At 51.6% G+C, this 17,125-nt stretch overlaps 1 protein-coding gene across 1 annotated transcript in view; it reads right to left on the reverse strand.

Moving 5' to 3' along the window:
* Positions 1-17,125, reverse strand: part of LOC123763708 (leucine-rich repeats and immunoglobulin-like domains protein 3) — a 203,957-nt gene that overhangs the window by 67,999 nt on the left and 118,833 nt on the right. The window lies entirely within an intron of this gene.

Below are 17,125 nucleotides of genomic sequence, written 5' to 3' on the forward strand. Positions count from 1 at the left end.
GCCTCCAGGACCAGCCCAGCTTCGAGGACCAGCCAGGCCTCCAGGACCAGCCAGGCCTCCAGGACAAGCCCAGCCTCCAGGACCAGCCAGGCCTCTCAAGGACCAGCCAGGCCTCGAGGACCAGCCAGGCCTAGAGGACCAGCCCAGCCTCGAGGACCAGCCAGGCCTCGAGGACCAGCCAGGCCTCTCAAGGACCAGCCCAGCCTCGAGGACCAGCCAGGCCTAGAGGACCAGCCCAGCCTCGAGGACCAGCCAGGCCTCGAGGACCAGCCAGGCCTCGAGGACCAGCCAGGCCTAGAGGACCAGCCCAGCCTCGAGGACCAGCCAGGCCTCGAGGACCAGCCAGGCCTCGAGGACCAGCCAGGCCTCTTAAGTAATAACTCTCACTGTGTACACTCTCTGTGGCATTACCTAAGTTTACTTACAGGATGAGAGCTACGCTCGTGGTGTCCAGTCTTCCCAGTACTCTTTGTCGTATAACGTTTTGACCTGCAAAGTGTGCGTGCGTGTACTCGCCAAGTTGTGCTTGCGGGGGTTGAGCTCTGGCTCTTTGGTCCCGCCTCTTAACTGTCAATCAACAGGTGTACAGGTTCCTGAGCCTATTGGGCTCTATCATATCTACACTTGAAACTGTGTATGGAGTCAGCCTCCACCACATCACCTCCTAGTGCATGTACAAGGTGTACAGGCGGGTGTACAAGGTGTACAGGCGGGTGTACAAGAGGTGTGGGAGCCGTACAAGGCAGCAAGTGTTCCAGCAGCTCGGGGATCACGTGACACCCTCAACATGGTGCCAGCCTCACATCTGGCCATCTGGCTTCTATACTACACCCCTACCTCTCTCTCTCTCTCCCTTCCTCCTCACCTCTCCTCCCCCTACCTGCCCCTCTCTACCTCACTTTCCCATCCTCCCCATCTCTTCTCGTCCCCCTGTAACGTACAAGAAAACAGAGGAAGAGTGAAGCAGGTCATGAGGTGAGGGAGGTAGAAGGGAGGTAGAGAGGTAGAAGAGAGTAGAGAGGAAGAATGGCCTGGAGGGAAGGGAAAGTTTAGAATGAGAGAAAACTAGATCCAGGAGGACAGTAGAAGAGAAGAAAGAAAGATAGTGGCAAGACAGAAGGTTGCTGCCACCATCCATTCAAGTTAATAATTATTCAACTAGAAGACGAGGCCTGGAACTTGTCTGAACAACAATATTATCTGCTGCTGCTGCTGCCAGAAATCTTAACGAAGTATCCAAAATTGGCTGACTGTAGGTAATGCTGCACATGACTGTAAAGCTGCCGCCCAGTTGGGTGGGTGTGGAGCACATGACTGTAAAGCTGCCGCCCAGTTGGGTGGGTGTGGAGCACATGACTGTAAAGCTGCCGCCCAGTTGGGTGGGTGTGGAGCAAGACTAGTAACTGTGTGACTGACCAAAGATGTAAAGTGCCTCGTATAGTGACTGTTGTGAGCCTCTTGTTGAATCACTTGTGATACAAAAGATTACTGATGTGTGTATTTATGTAGGTGATTGAATATATAGGTGTATGTGTGCATGTATGTATACGTATATATATGTCATTTATGTATATGTGTACATGTATATATACATTAATAATTGTGTAACTAGCGTCAAAAGATTGTTATTTGCTTAGCTAAACGAACTAGAGGGTTCAGTTCCTGAACCGATTATGTGCCTCTGTAACCCCTTACACCACCGCCCACGGGATGGGTATGGGGTGCATAATAAAGAAAGAAATTGAATTACACGTTCACTCACCAAAGTCTCTGAGACTAGGTTTGATAGAGAGGGGAGGGGGAGGGGATACGGTCAACAGTCCCCACCCGGGCCTATAGGCCTAGTCTGGCCTCTCTATCTTGAGGTTATCTTGAGATGATTTCGGGGCTTTAGTGTCCCCGCGGCCCGGTCCTCGACCAGGCCTCCACTCCCAGGAAGCAGCCCGTGACAGCTGACTAACACCCAGGTACCTATTTTACTGCTAGGTAACAGGGGCATAGGGTGAAAGAAACTCTGCCCATTGTTTCTTGCCGGCGCCCGGGATCGAACCCGGGACCAGAGGATCACATGTCCAGCGTGCTGTCCGCTCGGCCCACCGGCTCCCTTTCCCTGCCTTTGAGTTAAACATTTTACCATAGCTAAGTATGTGGAATTTATCATTGTTAAACATCATGTTATTTTCTGCTGCTCTGTGGAAGACTTACTTAAATTGTCTTGTAGGTTTTTAGTGTCTAACTTAGGAAACTTGGTGTTAAGTGTTGCATCGCCAGCACAGGCTGATACACAGCGGTGACTCATGTGTTTGTCTACATGACACCTGACTGAGGAAAACCTGAGAGTGAGCAGTGGTGCATGGTGCCCTCGGGTGCACCGTGCTTCACACGGCTTGGACTTGGTTCTCTTTGATTGTTACTCTTTGCTTTGTGTTTGACAATAAACATGTCCAACGCCTCTCTTTACCCGTAAGTCCTGTTGCTCTCAGGTTATGGTCCATCCCGTCACGGTCACACTTACCGAATACCTTGGCCAAGTCTGTCTACACTACATCGGCATTCTGGTTGTCTTTTAATGCTTCCGTGATTTTGTGATGGTGGATGAGTAGGCAGTAGAGAGGATGTTCCCGCTCCAGGCCCATGTTGACCCGGGTTGTTGCAGTGTTGCGTGTGTGCGCTCTCTACCATAATACAACATAATGCAATACTTGCCATCATGTTGTGTGTGTTAAAGCTTCAAGTAATAATGTCACGAGACATTCCTGCCAGAGAACTTTATTCACATAATAGGGAGTAGTAGTTAAGGTGAGGTGGGAGGAGGTTAGCAGGTGGTGGGGATCACCTTGCTGGAGTGTGGTGGTGGTGGCGGCGGCAGGTGTGCACCTCACAACACACACATTCCTGCGCCCTGAGTGTGCAACCTCACTTCCCGGCTCCTCCCTCCCTCCTCCCCCTCCACAGCTGCCACACTCTCCACCACAAGACCAGGACTCCTACCCATAACCCACATCACGTGTCCCTTCACCCTTATAACTTTACAATCTAACATCACACAACATACTGTCATTATAACATCATAGCCATTAGTAATGGTTACGGTGACTGGGAGCATGGCTACGGTGACCGTGAGCATGGCTACGGTGACCGGGAGCATGGCTACGGTGACCGTGAGCATGGCTACGGTGACCGTGAGCATGGCTACGGTGACCGGGAGCATGGCTACGGTGACCGGGAGCATGACTACGGTGCCTGAGCATGGCTACGGTGACCGGGAGCATGGCTACGGTGCCTGAGCATGGCTACGGTGCCTGAGCATGGCTACGGTGCCTGAGCATGGCTACGGTGCCTGAGCATGGCTACGGTGCCTGAGCATGGCTACGGTGCCTGAGCATGGCTACGGTGCCTGAGCATGGCTACGGTGCCTGAGCATGGCTACGGTGCCTGAGCATGGCTACGGTGCCTGAGCATGGCTACAACATGAAGGCAAGAAGTCCACTGATGAACAATACTGGAACAACCTTGTGACGTCATTTATACTGTCCCGTCTTGAGTACTGCTCAGTACTCACTTCCCCCTTCACAGCAGGAGAGATTGCTGAAATAGAGGGAATACAGAGAACATATACGGCACGCATAGACGCGATAAAACACCTAAATTATTGGGATCGTCTCAAAGCTCTCCAAATGTACTCACTAGAAAGGAGACGAGAGATACCAAATAATATACATTTTTTTTTTAATTTTGCCCCGAGGGGCGAGTTTATTGGGCAGCGCCACTCATCTTGTGAGTGGACACACCGCCATACCTTGAGGTTACCTTGAGGTGCTTCCGGGGCTTAGCGTCCCCTCGGCCCGGTCGTCGACCAGGCCTCCTGGTTGCCGGACTGATCAACCAGGCTGTTGGACGCGGCTGCTCGCAGCCTGACGTATGAGTCACAGCCTGGTTGATCAGGTATCCTTTGAAGGTGCTATAGCCACACTCGGCTACGGTGCCATAGTGACAGTATTGGGCAGCGCCACTCATCCTGTGAGTGGACACACCGCCATAGTGACAGTATTGGGCAGCGCCACTCATCCTGTGAGTGGACAAACCGCCATAGTGACAGTATTGGGCAGCGCCACTCATCTTGTGAGTGAACACACCGCCATAGCAGCATGTACAACACTCCCCAATAGGAAGAAAACCCGCTGGGTTGTTCATCCTGTCACTTGTACCCAGACACAGCTGGGACTTGCTTAACTGTCTCAGGCGAACAGCTCCTCAAAAAAGAAGATTAACATCTATCAACCCTTAAAAGCTTACGTTATCTTGCGGGTGCAAAATGGGGGAATCTTTTAAGAACAGTATCAATATTTGACAAATAGTGTTTTCCTAACTCAAATAATGTGGGGTTTATGACTCTTAACACTATCACAGGTTCTGCAACTTCGCTGATCAACTTGGGGAGTAGAAGAACTCCCAGAACCCCATCAACCAGGTATCAACTGTTGTTTCCATTCGGAATCTCCATTGATATTTGTATCCAAGACGGATTCTCATTATTGCCGATTCTCTCCCTCGTCCTCCTCCTCTTCGGCCATAATGATTGGGATTGCCAGCTGCGACCACGTTGTACCATCGTATTGATTCACTGGTTTGTGCTTTTATCCTCCTTTCCTCAGTTACTTTGTCACGGTGATGTTGCCTGACAATACCTCTAATTTGTAGTAGAGTCTTGGGTATGAAGTATTCAATATGGTCTCCTTCAGCAGCCAGCACATCTGCTCGTTCATTCCCACATATTCCAACATGGGAGGGGATCCACAGAAACTTGATGACTCTTCCCTGATTGGTAAGTACTCTCACAGCTCTCTTAATTTCAGCGACTATTGCAATAATATACACGTAAAAAATACTGGAGGGACAGGTATCTATCTACACAGTAAAATAACAACGTACTGGAGTGAACGATATGGAAGAAAATGCAGAATAGAACCAGTGAAGAGCAGAGGTGCCATAGGCACAATCAGAGAACACTGTATAAATATCAGAGGTCCGCGGTTGTTCAACGTCCTCCCAGCGAGCATAAGAAATATTGCCGGAACAACCGTGGACATCTTCAAAGAAAATTAGATAGTTTTCTTCAAGAAGTGCCGGACCAACCGGGCTGTGGTGGGTATGTGGGCCTGCGGGCCGCTCCAAGCAACAGCCTGGTGGACCAACCGGGCTGTGATGGGTATGTGGGCCTGCGGGCCGCTCCAAGCAACAGCCTGGTGGACCAACCGGGCTGTGGTGGGTATGTGGGCCTGGAGGCCGCTCCAAGCAATAGCCTGGTGGACCAACCGGGCTGTGGTAGGTATGTGGGCCTGCAGGCCGCTCCAAGCCACAGCCTGGTGGACCAACCGAGCTGTGGTGGGTATGTGGGCCTGCGGGCCGCTCCAAGCAACAGCCTGGTGGACCAAACTCTCACAAGTCGCGCCTGGCCTCGGACCGGGCTTGGGCAGTAGAACTCCCAGAACCCCATCAACCAGGTATCCAGCATACAGCGGGGAGACTCAAGAAAACATGCAAAGCAGTTTGCTGAAGAGACGCGGTGTTATCCCAGGTCGGGCCACGGGGTCGGTCCAGGGGGTCGGGCCACGGGGTCGGTCCAGGGGGTCGGGCCACGGGGTCGGTCCAGGGGGTCGGGCCACGGGGTCGGTCCAGGGGGTCGGGCCACGGGGTCGGTCCAGGGGGTCGGGCCACGGGGTCGGTCCAGGGGGTCGGGCCACGGGGTCGGTCCAGGGGGTCGGGCCACGGGGTCGGTCCAGGGGGTCGGGCCACGGGGTCGGTCCAGGGGGTCGGGCCACGGGGTCGGTCCAGGGGGTCGGGCCACGGGGTCGGTCCAGGGGGTCGGGCCACGGGGTCGGTCCAGGGGGTCGGGCCACGGGGTCGGTCCAGGGGGTCGGGCCACGGGGTCGGTCCAGGGGGTCGGGCCACGGGGTCGGTCCAGGGGGTCGGGCCACGGGGTCGGTCCAGGGGGTCGGGCCACGGGGTCGGGCCACGGGGTCGGGCCACGGGGTCGGGCCACGGGGTCAGCACCCAGCCAACACAATGTGACGCTGCAAAGTGAAGGTGACTATAACTTATCACGTGCAACCGTCAGCTGGTTTGTGGTGGCTGGCTGGTGGTAGTGGCTGGTCTACCTGTCTACCTTGTGTAGCCTCCGGGGATCTACAGCCCCGCGGCCCGGTCTCCGACCAGGTGGACCAGGTTGGTGGTCTGGTCAACTAGGCTGTTGGGCGCGGCTGCTCGTAGCCTGGTTGATCAGGTGATCTTTTGTGGCGTTTGTCGAGTTCTCTATTGAAGAGTGTGAGAGGCCGGCCAGTTATGCTCCTTACGTGTAGCGAGTGTGTGTCTTGGGCCCATGGTGTTGAGAGTTCTCTCTCAGAGTACCTGTTGCACCTTTGCTTTTCAACAGCGGTATTCTGCACATCCTGACATGCCTGCTGGTCTCATGTGATGTAATTTCCATATTCGGATTTGGAATCAGCTCCTCTAATATTTTCCACGTGTAGATTATATCTCTCTCGCCAACGCTCTAGAGAATATAGATTTAGAATTTTGAATCGGTTCTATTAATTAAGATGACTTATAAGAGTGGTTTCTAGCGGTAACGGGTCTTTGCACGCTTTCCAGGTCAGCAACTTTTCCGGCTGTGAATGGGGCTGTTAGAGGTCAACAATATTCCACCGTAGAGAGCACCAGGGTCTTGGAAAGGAAGTGCATCTATTGTGGAGCCTGGCGCCAGGCAGGGCTCTGGGAGTAAGACTCCAGGAAAACCCTCCCAGGTATTGTATGGCTCCCACTACCACTATCTTCCTCACTCCCACTCTTGTTCTTCCTAGTATGAAGGTTGACGGGTTGGATTCTTCTGCTAATCTGACCTCTTGAAAGTTGCAGTGCAGCTCTAGCAACAGGACTACTGCCCTGTGGGTAGTAGTCCTGTTGCTTCTGTTGACAATATATTATCTGATATCCTCATAGCAAGATTGCATTTCCTATACCTTTTAAAACACTTATAAATTGTCTTTAATTCTGATCCCTAGATCTTGGATTGTCTGTGAGAGTGAAAGCTAGAGCGGTGAGCACTCCTAAGGTTACTGGCTTAAGAGTATGGCGAATATCCTTGACTATATGATGTACATTCTTACACTTGTTACTTGATAATATACAATATTGTTGTATACACAAGTTCCCTTCCTTGTCTTGTAAGTAACTCTTGAATGGACGGTGGCAGCACCCGGAGCATACCTGGAGAGGCTCCCAGGAGTTGTTCTAATCTCCGAGCCCGCCCTGAGGCCAGGCTCGACTCCTCATAGCTTGGTCCAACAAGCTGTTGCTTGGAGCGGTCCGCAGACCCACTCCGCTCCTTGGAGAGGCGCCTTCTCCCTCGCTGTCTTCTGTTGCTTAGGTACTCCCTTATCCAGTGGAGTACCTTCCATTTCACTCCCGCCTGCATCTCCAGCTTGTGCACTAGTCTCTTATGTGGTACTGTGTCAGACTTTCTGGTAATCAAAGAATATGCAGTCTACCCAGCCCTCTCTATCTTGCCTGATTGTGTTGCCCCAAATGTAAATCAGGTCTTTCAATGGGCTACAGAAAATAATATGACGCTTAATGAAGATAAGGTCCAGCTCTTGTCCTACGGAAAAAAATGAAAATATAAAAGCAGAAACCACGTACAAAACGCAGTCAAATTATAACATTGAACGAAAAGGCAATGTAAAGGATCTGGGTGTACTCATGTCGGAAGACCTTACCTTTAAAGAACACAATAAAGTAGCCGTCACAACTGCAAGAAAAATGACAGGTTGGATAACAAGAACTTTTCACACTACAGATGCTATACCGATGATGATACTCTTCAAGACGCTAGTGCTCTCTAGAGTGGAGTACTGCTGCACAATGACAGCACCTTTCAAAGCTGGAGAAATTGCTGACCTGGAGAGCGGGCAGAGATCCTTTACTGCTAGAATCCACTCGGTAAAATATCTAAACTATTGGGACCGACTAAAATGCCTAAATCTGTATTCTCTAGAGAGCAGGCGGGAGAGATACATAATAATTTAAACGTGGAAAATATTCGAGGGGCTGGTCCCAAACCTGCACCCAGAAATAACACCACATGAGACTAGAAGACATGGCAGGATGTGCAGAATACCCCCGTTGAAGAGCAGAGATGCAACAGGTACTCTGAGAGAGAACTTTATCAACATCAGAGGCCCGAGACTGTTCAACACGCTTCCACTACACATAACTGGCCGACCCCTCACAGTGTTCAAGAGAGAACTATCAACATCAGAGGCCCGAGACTGTTCAACACGCTTCCACTACACATAAGGGACATAACTGGCCGACCCCTCACAGTGTTCAAGAGAGAACTATCAACATCAGAGGCCCGAGACTGTTCAACACGCTTCCACTACACATAAGGGACATAACTGGCCGACCCCCTCACAGTGTTCAAGAGAGAACTATCAACATCAGAGGCCCGAGACTGTTCAACACGCTTCCACTACACATAAGGGACATAACTGGCCGACCCCTCACAGTGTTCAAGAGAGAACTATCAACATCAGAGGCCCGAGACTGTTCAACACGCTTCCACTACACATAAGGGACATAACTGGCCGACCCCTCACAGTGTTCAAGAGAGAACTATCAACATCAGAGGCCCGAGACTGTTCAACACGCTTCCACTACACATAAGGGGCATAACTAGCCGACCCCTCACAGTGTTCAAGAGAGAACTATCAACATCAGAGGCCCGAGACTGTTCAACACGCTTCCACTACACATAAGGGACATAACTGGCCGACCCCCTCACAGTGTTCAAGAGAGAACTATCAACATCAGAGGCCCGAGACTGTTCAACACGCTTCCACTACACATAAGGGACATAACTGGCCGACCCCTCACAGTGTTCAAGAGAGAACTATCAACATCAGAGGCCCGAGACTGTTCAACACGCTTCCACTACACATAAGGGACATAACTGGCCGACCCCTCACAGTGTTCAAGAGAGAACTATCAACATCAGAGGCCCGAGACTGTTCAACACGCTTCCACTACACATAAGGGACATAACTGGCTGACCCCTCACAGTGTTCAAGAGAGAACTATCAACATCAGAGGCCCGAGACTGTTCAACACGCTTCCACTACACATAAGGGACATAACTGGCCGACCCCCTCACAGTGTTCAAGAGAGAACTTGATAAACACCTCCAAACTATACCTGATCAACCAGGCTGTGACTCATACGTCAGGCAGCGAGCAGCCGCGTCCAATAGCCTGGTTGACCAGTCCGACAATCAGGAGGCCTGGTCGAGGACCGGGCCGCGGGGACGCCAAGTTCCGAAAACTCCTAAAGGTAACCTCAAGGTAAGGTACCTTACCCTGAGGTTCATAGAGTGGGGGGGAGGGAGGCGGGGGAGTGTGAGGTGAAGGGTTGACTGCGGCGCGGAAGACGTGTCTGGGGCCAGGCGAGCTGATATAAACATCATTAACTAGGTGCTGACTCTACACCCTCATTGGTGATCTCTGCCCCTCAATTGCTCCCCCCCCCCAACCTGCCCACTATAGTCCTCCCCCCCCCCTTCACCCCAATGCACTAGTCAACACGCTTCCACTACACATAAGGGACATAACTGGCCGACCCCTCACAGTGTTCAAGAGAGAATTGGATAAACACCTCCAAACTATACCTGATCAACCAGGCTGTGACTCATACGTCAGACTGCGAGCAGCCACGTCCAACAACCTGGTTGACCGGTCCAGCAACCAGGAGGCCTGGTAGACGACCGGGCCGCAGGGTCGCTAAGCCCCGGAAACACTTCAAGGTAACCCCCAGGTTAACCATATTTTTCAGACGTAGCCAATGGTGGGGAAAATGCATCATAGAGAGCAAGTAAAGCTACTCTAGGAGACAGAGTCAGTGTCGCACGCCAACCTGTCCTTACCTTGCAAGGAATGATTGGATTTTATCCTACAAAGAACGTCGCATTTCGATCGTATGCGTTACACAAGGCCAAAAAAATCTACAAGAAAATGTTAGCGGCTGGCGAAAGTGTCGTATTGTCCCGTTTTCTGTTTTGGGTCCTCTGGTAGGTTATCTGCTTGATGGGGTTCTGGGAGTTCTTCTACTCCCCAAGGTGAGAGTTTGGTCCAACAGGCTGTTGCTTGGAGCGGCCCGCAGGCCCACATACCCACCACAGCCCGGTTGGTCCACCAGGCTGTTGCTTTGAGCGGCCCGCAGGCCCACATACCCACCACAGCCCGGTTGGTCCACCAGGCTGTTGCTTGGAGCGGCCCGCAGGCCCACATACCCACCACAGCCCGGTTGGTCCGACACCCCTTGAAGAAAACTATCTAGTTTCCTCTTGAAGATGTCCACGGTTGTTCCGGCAATATTTCTTATGCTCGCTGGGAGGACGTTGAACAACCGCGGACCTCTGATGTTTATACAGTGTTCTCTGATTGTGCCTATGGCACCTCTGCTCTTCACTGGTTCTATTCTGCATTTTCTTCCATATCGTTCACTCCAGTACGTTGTTATTTTACGGTGTAGATTTGGGACCTGGCCCTCCAGTATTTTCCATGTATATATTATTTGGTATCTCTCTCGTCTCCTTTCTAGTGAGTACATTTGGAGAGCTTTGAGACGATCCCAATAATTTAGGTGTTTTATCTCGTCTATGCGTGCCGTATATGTTCTCTGTATTCCCTCTATTTCAGCAATCTCTCCTGCTCTGAAGGGGGAAGTGAGTACTGAGCAGTACTCAAGACGGGACAACACAAGTGACTTGAAGAGTACAACCATTGTGATAGGATCCCTGGATTTGAAAGTTCTCGTAATCCATCCTATAATTTTTCTGGCTTACGCAATATTTGCTTGGTTATGGTTAACTGTTAGTCTCTTGTTGACTGAGACGTAATTGGTGGTTGTTAACTGCAGGTTGGCGGTCATGCTTGCAGGTGGAGGGGCGCAGGTGGGGGGTGGAGGGGCGCAGGTGGGGGGGTGGAGGCGCGCCAGGGGGGGTGGAGGGGCGCAGGTGGGGGGTGGAGGCGCGCCAGGGGGGGTGGAGGGGCGCAGGTGGGGGGGGGGGGGGTTAAGAGCGCACCTGCAGCCCCGGGGCCTACTACAGTGCCAGAGGTGAGGAAGGTGCCACCAGAGGCGGCGGCAGCAGCGAGAGATGTGGCACGCCGGGTGCCTCCCGTCCTCCCTTGGCACCCACCGCTCCACCTTGCCCTTTGGCACCCACCATCTGCGGCCCGGCACCAGGCTGGGCTTGGCACCCGAGCCTTGGGGTGGCCGCTGGCTGCGACAGTGGGTGGCTGAGGCGAGTGTGTGAGAGGGAGGGGTGGGTGGGTGGCTGGGGCGAGTGTGTGAGAGGGATAGGGGTGGGTGGGTGGGTGGGTGGAGAGTGGGCGGGTAAGGCGGGAGTGTCACATTGCAGAGTGGCGTCCGCCCTCAGCGCCGCCCTACAGATACTGTTGCACAATGGCCGCCCCGGCCACCTGTCTTCGCCCCGTCACTACCACCCTCTTCTTGCTGCTGCTGCCGCTGCTGCTGTTGCTATTGCTGCTGCTGTTGCTGTTGCTGCTGCTGTTACTGGTGGTGGTGGTGGTGGTGGTGGTGGTGGTGGTGGTGCTGCTGCAGGTGGTGGGTGCTGCTGCTCGGGAAGTAGAAGCACTCGCCAACCTCCGGTAACCTGAGGCAGCAATATAAGGAAGCACTCGCACCGTGTACGAGCGGTCAACAAGTACAAGGCGCCCACAAGTTGTGAAAGCCAGCTTCGACTAAACATTTGGACGTGTAAATGGATCACTAATAAGGCACCAGTTACAAGGCCAGTAGGCGGGGGCGTGAGGTGTGGGACCCCACTCTCCTCTACACACCTTCTGAGAGGTAACTTCATAAACCATTTAACACTACCACGTCACCCTTACACACACACACCTCATGTGTACCCACCCACACACACCACATGTGCATCCGCCCACACCCTCCACATGTGCACCCACCCACACCCTCCACATGTGCATCCGCCCACACACACACCACATGTGCACCCACCCACACACACACCACATGTGCACCTGGTTGATGGGGTTCTGGGGGGTAGTTCTACTCCCCATGCCCGGCCCGAGGGCAGGCTTGACTTGTGAGAGTTTGGTCCACCAGGCTGTTGCTTGGAGCGGCCCGCAGGCACACCACAGCCCGGTTGGTCCGGCACTTTTTCTAGAAAACTATCTAGCTTTCTCTTGAAGATGTCCACGGTTGTTCCGGCAATATTTCTGATAGTCGCTGGGAGGACGTTGAACAACCGCGGACCTCTGATGTTTATACATATGATGTTTATTTTGTGTCCGGCTGTCGCAATATTTGCTAAGTACCCTGCACTATGTTTAAGGTCTTCATTTTTACCGTACCTGAGTACCTGGAATTTATCACTGTTAAAAATCATGTTATAAGACTGCCCAGTCGAAAACTTTATTAATATCTGCTTGTAGATATTAACAATGTCTTCAGCAGAGGTAATTTTCATGCTGATTTTTGTGTCATCTGCAAAGGATGATATGAAGCTGAGACTTGTATTTGAGTCTATATCTGATATGAGAATAAGGAACAGCAGCGGTGCAAGGACTGTACCTTGAGGTACAGAGCTTTTAACTGCACTTGGACTCGATATTATGGTTGACCGTTACTCTTTGTGTTCTGTTCAGCAGAAAACTGAGTATCCAGCGTCCTACTTTACCGGTTATTCCCATTGACCTCATATAATGTGCTATCACTCCATGGTCACATTTATCGAATGCCTTTGCAAAGTCTGTGTATACCACATCTGAATTCTGTTTTTGTTCTAATGACTCAGTAATTTTGCCATAGTGATCAAGTAGCTGTGAGAGGCACAATCTTCCCGCTCGAAAGCCATGTTGGCCTGGGTTGTGAAGGTCATTGGTCTTCATGAAACTGGTGACCTGACTCCTAATCACTCTCTCAAATACTTTTATTATGTAGGACGTTAGTGCAACTGGTCTATAATTCTTTGCCAATGTTTTGCTCCCTCCCTTGTGTAGAGGGGCTATGTCTGCTGCTTTCAGTGCATCTGGTATCTCCCCCGTGTCCAAGCTCTTCCTCCATACTATACTAAGTGCCTGTGCTACTCAGACATTTAATCATTTACACGTGGAAAATATTAGAGGGGCTGGTCCCAAATCTGCACACAGAAAAATAACACACGAGACCAGAAGACATGGCAGAATACCCCCGTTGAAGAGCAGAGGTGCAAGAGGTACTCTGAGAGAGAACTATATCAACATCAGAGGCTCGAGACTGTTCAACACGCTTCCACTACACATAAGGGACATAACTGGCAAACCCCTCACAGTGTTCAAGAGAGAACTATCAACATCAGAGGCTCGAGACTGTTCAACACGCTTCCACTACACATAAGGGACATAACTGGCCAACCCCTCACAGTGTTCAAGAGAGAACTGGATAAGCACCTCCAAAGTATACCTGATCAACCAGGCTATGACTCACACGTCAGGCTGCGAGCAGCCGCGTCAACAGCCTGGTTCTACCTACATACTTGTTGGTGGGTAGGTAGGTAAAACCAGGCCGTTCTCAGATCAGAACCAGAACATCAACTAGGTCTGATCAGAGACCGGGCCGGATCAGAGACCCACATCTACAACACCCCCCCCCCCTTAAGACCTCCGCCCCACGTCTACAACACCCCCCCCATAAGACCTCCGCCCCCACATCTACAACACCCCCCCCCCTTAAGACCTCCGCCCCCACATCTACAACACCCCCCCCCTTAAGACCTCCGCCCCACATCTACAACATCCCCCCCCTTAAGACCTTCGCCCCCACATCTACAACACCCCCCCACCTCTAGACCTCCGCCCCACATCTACAACACCCCCCCTAGACCTCCGCCCCACATTTACAACACCCCCCCCCCACATCTACAACCCCCCCCCCACATCTACAACACCCCCCCCCCCCACATCTACAACACCCTCCCTAGACCTCCGCCCCCCACATCTACAACACCCACCCCCCCCTCCTCCAAACACTACTAATCCAAGACCGCCAAACACCTTCAAGATCTCCCCGGCAACCTCTCCTGTATCTATAGTCCGTCTCACTTTGTTGTATTAAGAAGCTTTAGGTTGTACGTACTCGCAGGTAGTTTAGGTACTGCCAGCAGCAATGTGCTGCTACACTAGTCTATCCCAGGTATTACAGAGTACACGTCAACAGCCAACTATGAGATGACGGCATGCACGGCATGTTTAGTCACACGTGGAATCAGGAGAAAATATGAGAAGTGAGAATATCTTGCAACATTCCTGAGTGTATGAGGTAGTTACTGAGCTCAAAGTAGCTGGTGCCATTTCAGTGTGAGATCAGCGATAACAGTTATCACGAGTAGTGTTGGAGAGTGTCCCAGGTGTTGTTGACATAGTTTACAGTTGCAGTGTTGACCACTGGAGGATGCAGCCTGGGCCATACCTGGGCTATACCTGGGCCATACCTGGGCCATACCTGGGCCATACCTGGGCCATACCTGGGCCATACCTGGGCCATACCTGCAGAGGGTTCTGGGAGTGCTTCTACTCCCCCAACCAGCCTTTTACTTCTACGAGTCTGCAGCCACCGGCGACACGTGTTAATATCCCGCCCTAATTCAGGCACACTGTATAGCCAACCAGGCCAGTGCTGGACTGGCCTGGTTGTCAGTCCAGCAACCTGGTCGAGGACCGGGCCGCGGGGTCGCTAAGCCCCGAGAACACCTCAAGGTAGGTAGTCGATGATATGTGCTCTCCGTACATATAGTACTCGTCTCTTAACACTTTATATATTAGTAATTTCTGCCATTGTGTGAGATCTAGTTGTGGAGATGATGATGATGTTGGCAACCATGACTGGAAGAGCCAGGGGGCCAGACTCAATGTGTGGTTCATTACACAGTAAGGAGCCGTGTCAGAGTGTCATCAGGCGGGCGACACCTGCGTCAGGTGACACCATGCAGGTGAGAAGCTCTTGCTCCGTCCACACACCTTATACCCACATATACACACCTTATACACCCACACCTTGTCTGAACACTAAGGTGTCGTTTAGAAAAGCCACAGGACTCTGCTCCTGGCACAGTTGGTGCGCGCTTCAGTCATGGTGCTCATGACGGATGTTGCCACAGTCACAGTATATATTATGTACCATGACGGACATTGACCTCACGGTAATATCGTGGAATAAACTTAATATATTCGCTCAGTCATTCTGAAATCTGCCATTTGTATATTTAAATTTCACAACATGTGAGAGCCTTGATGGCCTCAGGCAGGGCTCGGGAAGAACAACAACTGCCAGAACTCTCTGCTGGTATGTCTTGTTCACGGCGTAATAGATCCCGAGACGGCAGATAGGCAGTACACACTTCTAAATAGCCTACGTGGAGCAAAACGAGAAGTAAAAATGAACACTGCCAAATGAGAGAGTGGAATGTAAGCGTTGAGTGTGCGAGCCACGGAGGTGTGGGCCGAGCTGAGGCGGCGGCCGCGGCGGCCCAGGAACTTATCTCTGGCAATAACATCATTAGAGCCATTTAAACAAATATTGAGGTAATGCTCAACTGAGGTTTACAGTGTGGGCTGGCCATCGCCACCTTCCCGCAGGAAAACTTGTCATCCAATAGGTGCCCCACACCTCGGCCCTGGAGGATCACACACCCTGTCCTCTCCCCACCTGTTTGGAGATAGGCGTCACCAGCCATGCCAACTGTTCCCCGGGTCATCTAAGCTCTCGACTCCCCCGGCAAGTGCTCCAAGGAGGAATATTAGCTAAACTGCAATCTGTAACAGCTGGTGTGGAGTCGTCTCCTCAAGCACAAGAGTAAAGGGTATGCAGCCAGGGGCTCCACAAGTCACAGTGCGCTAAGCCAACGTAACTTGCGCAACTGAACGAGAGCACCAACACTTGATACCTGCTTGATGGGGTCCTGGGAGTTCTACTCCCAAAGCCCGGCTCGAGGCCAGGCGCGACTTGTGAGAGTTTGGTCCACCAGGCTGTTGCTTGGAGCGGGCCGCAGGCCCACATACCCGCCACAGCCCGGTTGGTCCACCAGGCTGTTGCTTGGAGCGGCCCGCAGGCCCACATACCCACCACAGCCCGGTTGGTCCACCAGGCTGTTGCTTGGAGCGGCCCGCAGGCCCACATACCCACCACAGCCCGGTTGGTCCGGCACTCCTTGAAGAAAACAATCTAGTTTCCTCTTAAAGATGTCCACGGTTGTTCCGGCAATATTTCTTATGCTCGCTGGGAGGGTGTTGAACAACCGCGGACCTCTGATGTTTATACAGTGTTCTCTGATTGTGCCTATGGCACCTCTGCTCTTCACTGGTTCTATTCTGCATTTTCTTCCATATCGTTCACTCCAATATGTTGTTATTTTACTGTGTAGATTTGGGACCTGGCCCTCCAGTATTTTCCATGTGTATATTATTTGGTATCTCTCTCGTCTCCTTTCTAGTGAGTACATTTGGAGAGCTTTGAGACGGTCCCAATAATTTAGGTGCTTTATCGCATCTATGAGTGCCGTATATGTTCTCTGTATTCCCTCTATTTCAGCAATCTCTCCTGCTCTGAAGGGGGAAGTGAGTACTGAGCAGTACTCAAGACGGGACAACACAAGTGACTTGAAGAGTACAACCATTGTGATGGGATCCCTGGATTTGAAAGTTCTTGTAATCCATCCGATCATTTTTCGGGCTGACGCAATATTTGCTTGGTTATGCTCCCTAAACGTTAGGTCGTCAGACATCATTATTCCCAAATCCTTGACATGCTGCTTTCCTACTATGGGCAGATTTGATTGTGTTTTGTACCCTGTATTATGTTTAAGGTCCTCATTTTTACCGTACCTGAGTACCTGGAATTGATCACTTAAACACAACCAATCCTCCGAATTGACAGTACGGTTAAATACTAAGTGTAATAAGTTCATTTCCTGACTGTTAGGAATAGTACATAATTACACTTACTTGTGCTGTTACAATTACCTCATCATTTATTCTCCTCGTTTTCTGTTGAG

Source organism: Procambarus clarkii, chromosome 52 (genome assembly GCF_040958095.1).
Source record: "Procambarus clarkii isolate CNS0578487 chromosome 52, FALCON_Pclarkii_2.0, whole genome shotgun sequence".
In the NCBI taxonomy this organism is placed as follows: Eukaryota; Metazoa; Arthropoda; class Malacostraca; order Decapoda; family Cambaridae; genus Procambarus; species Procambarus clarkii.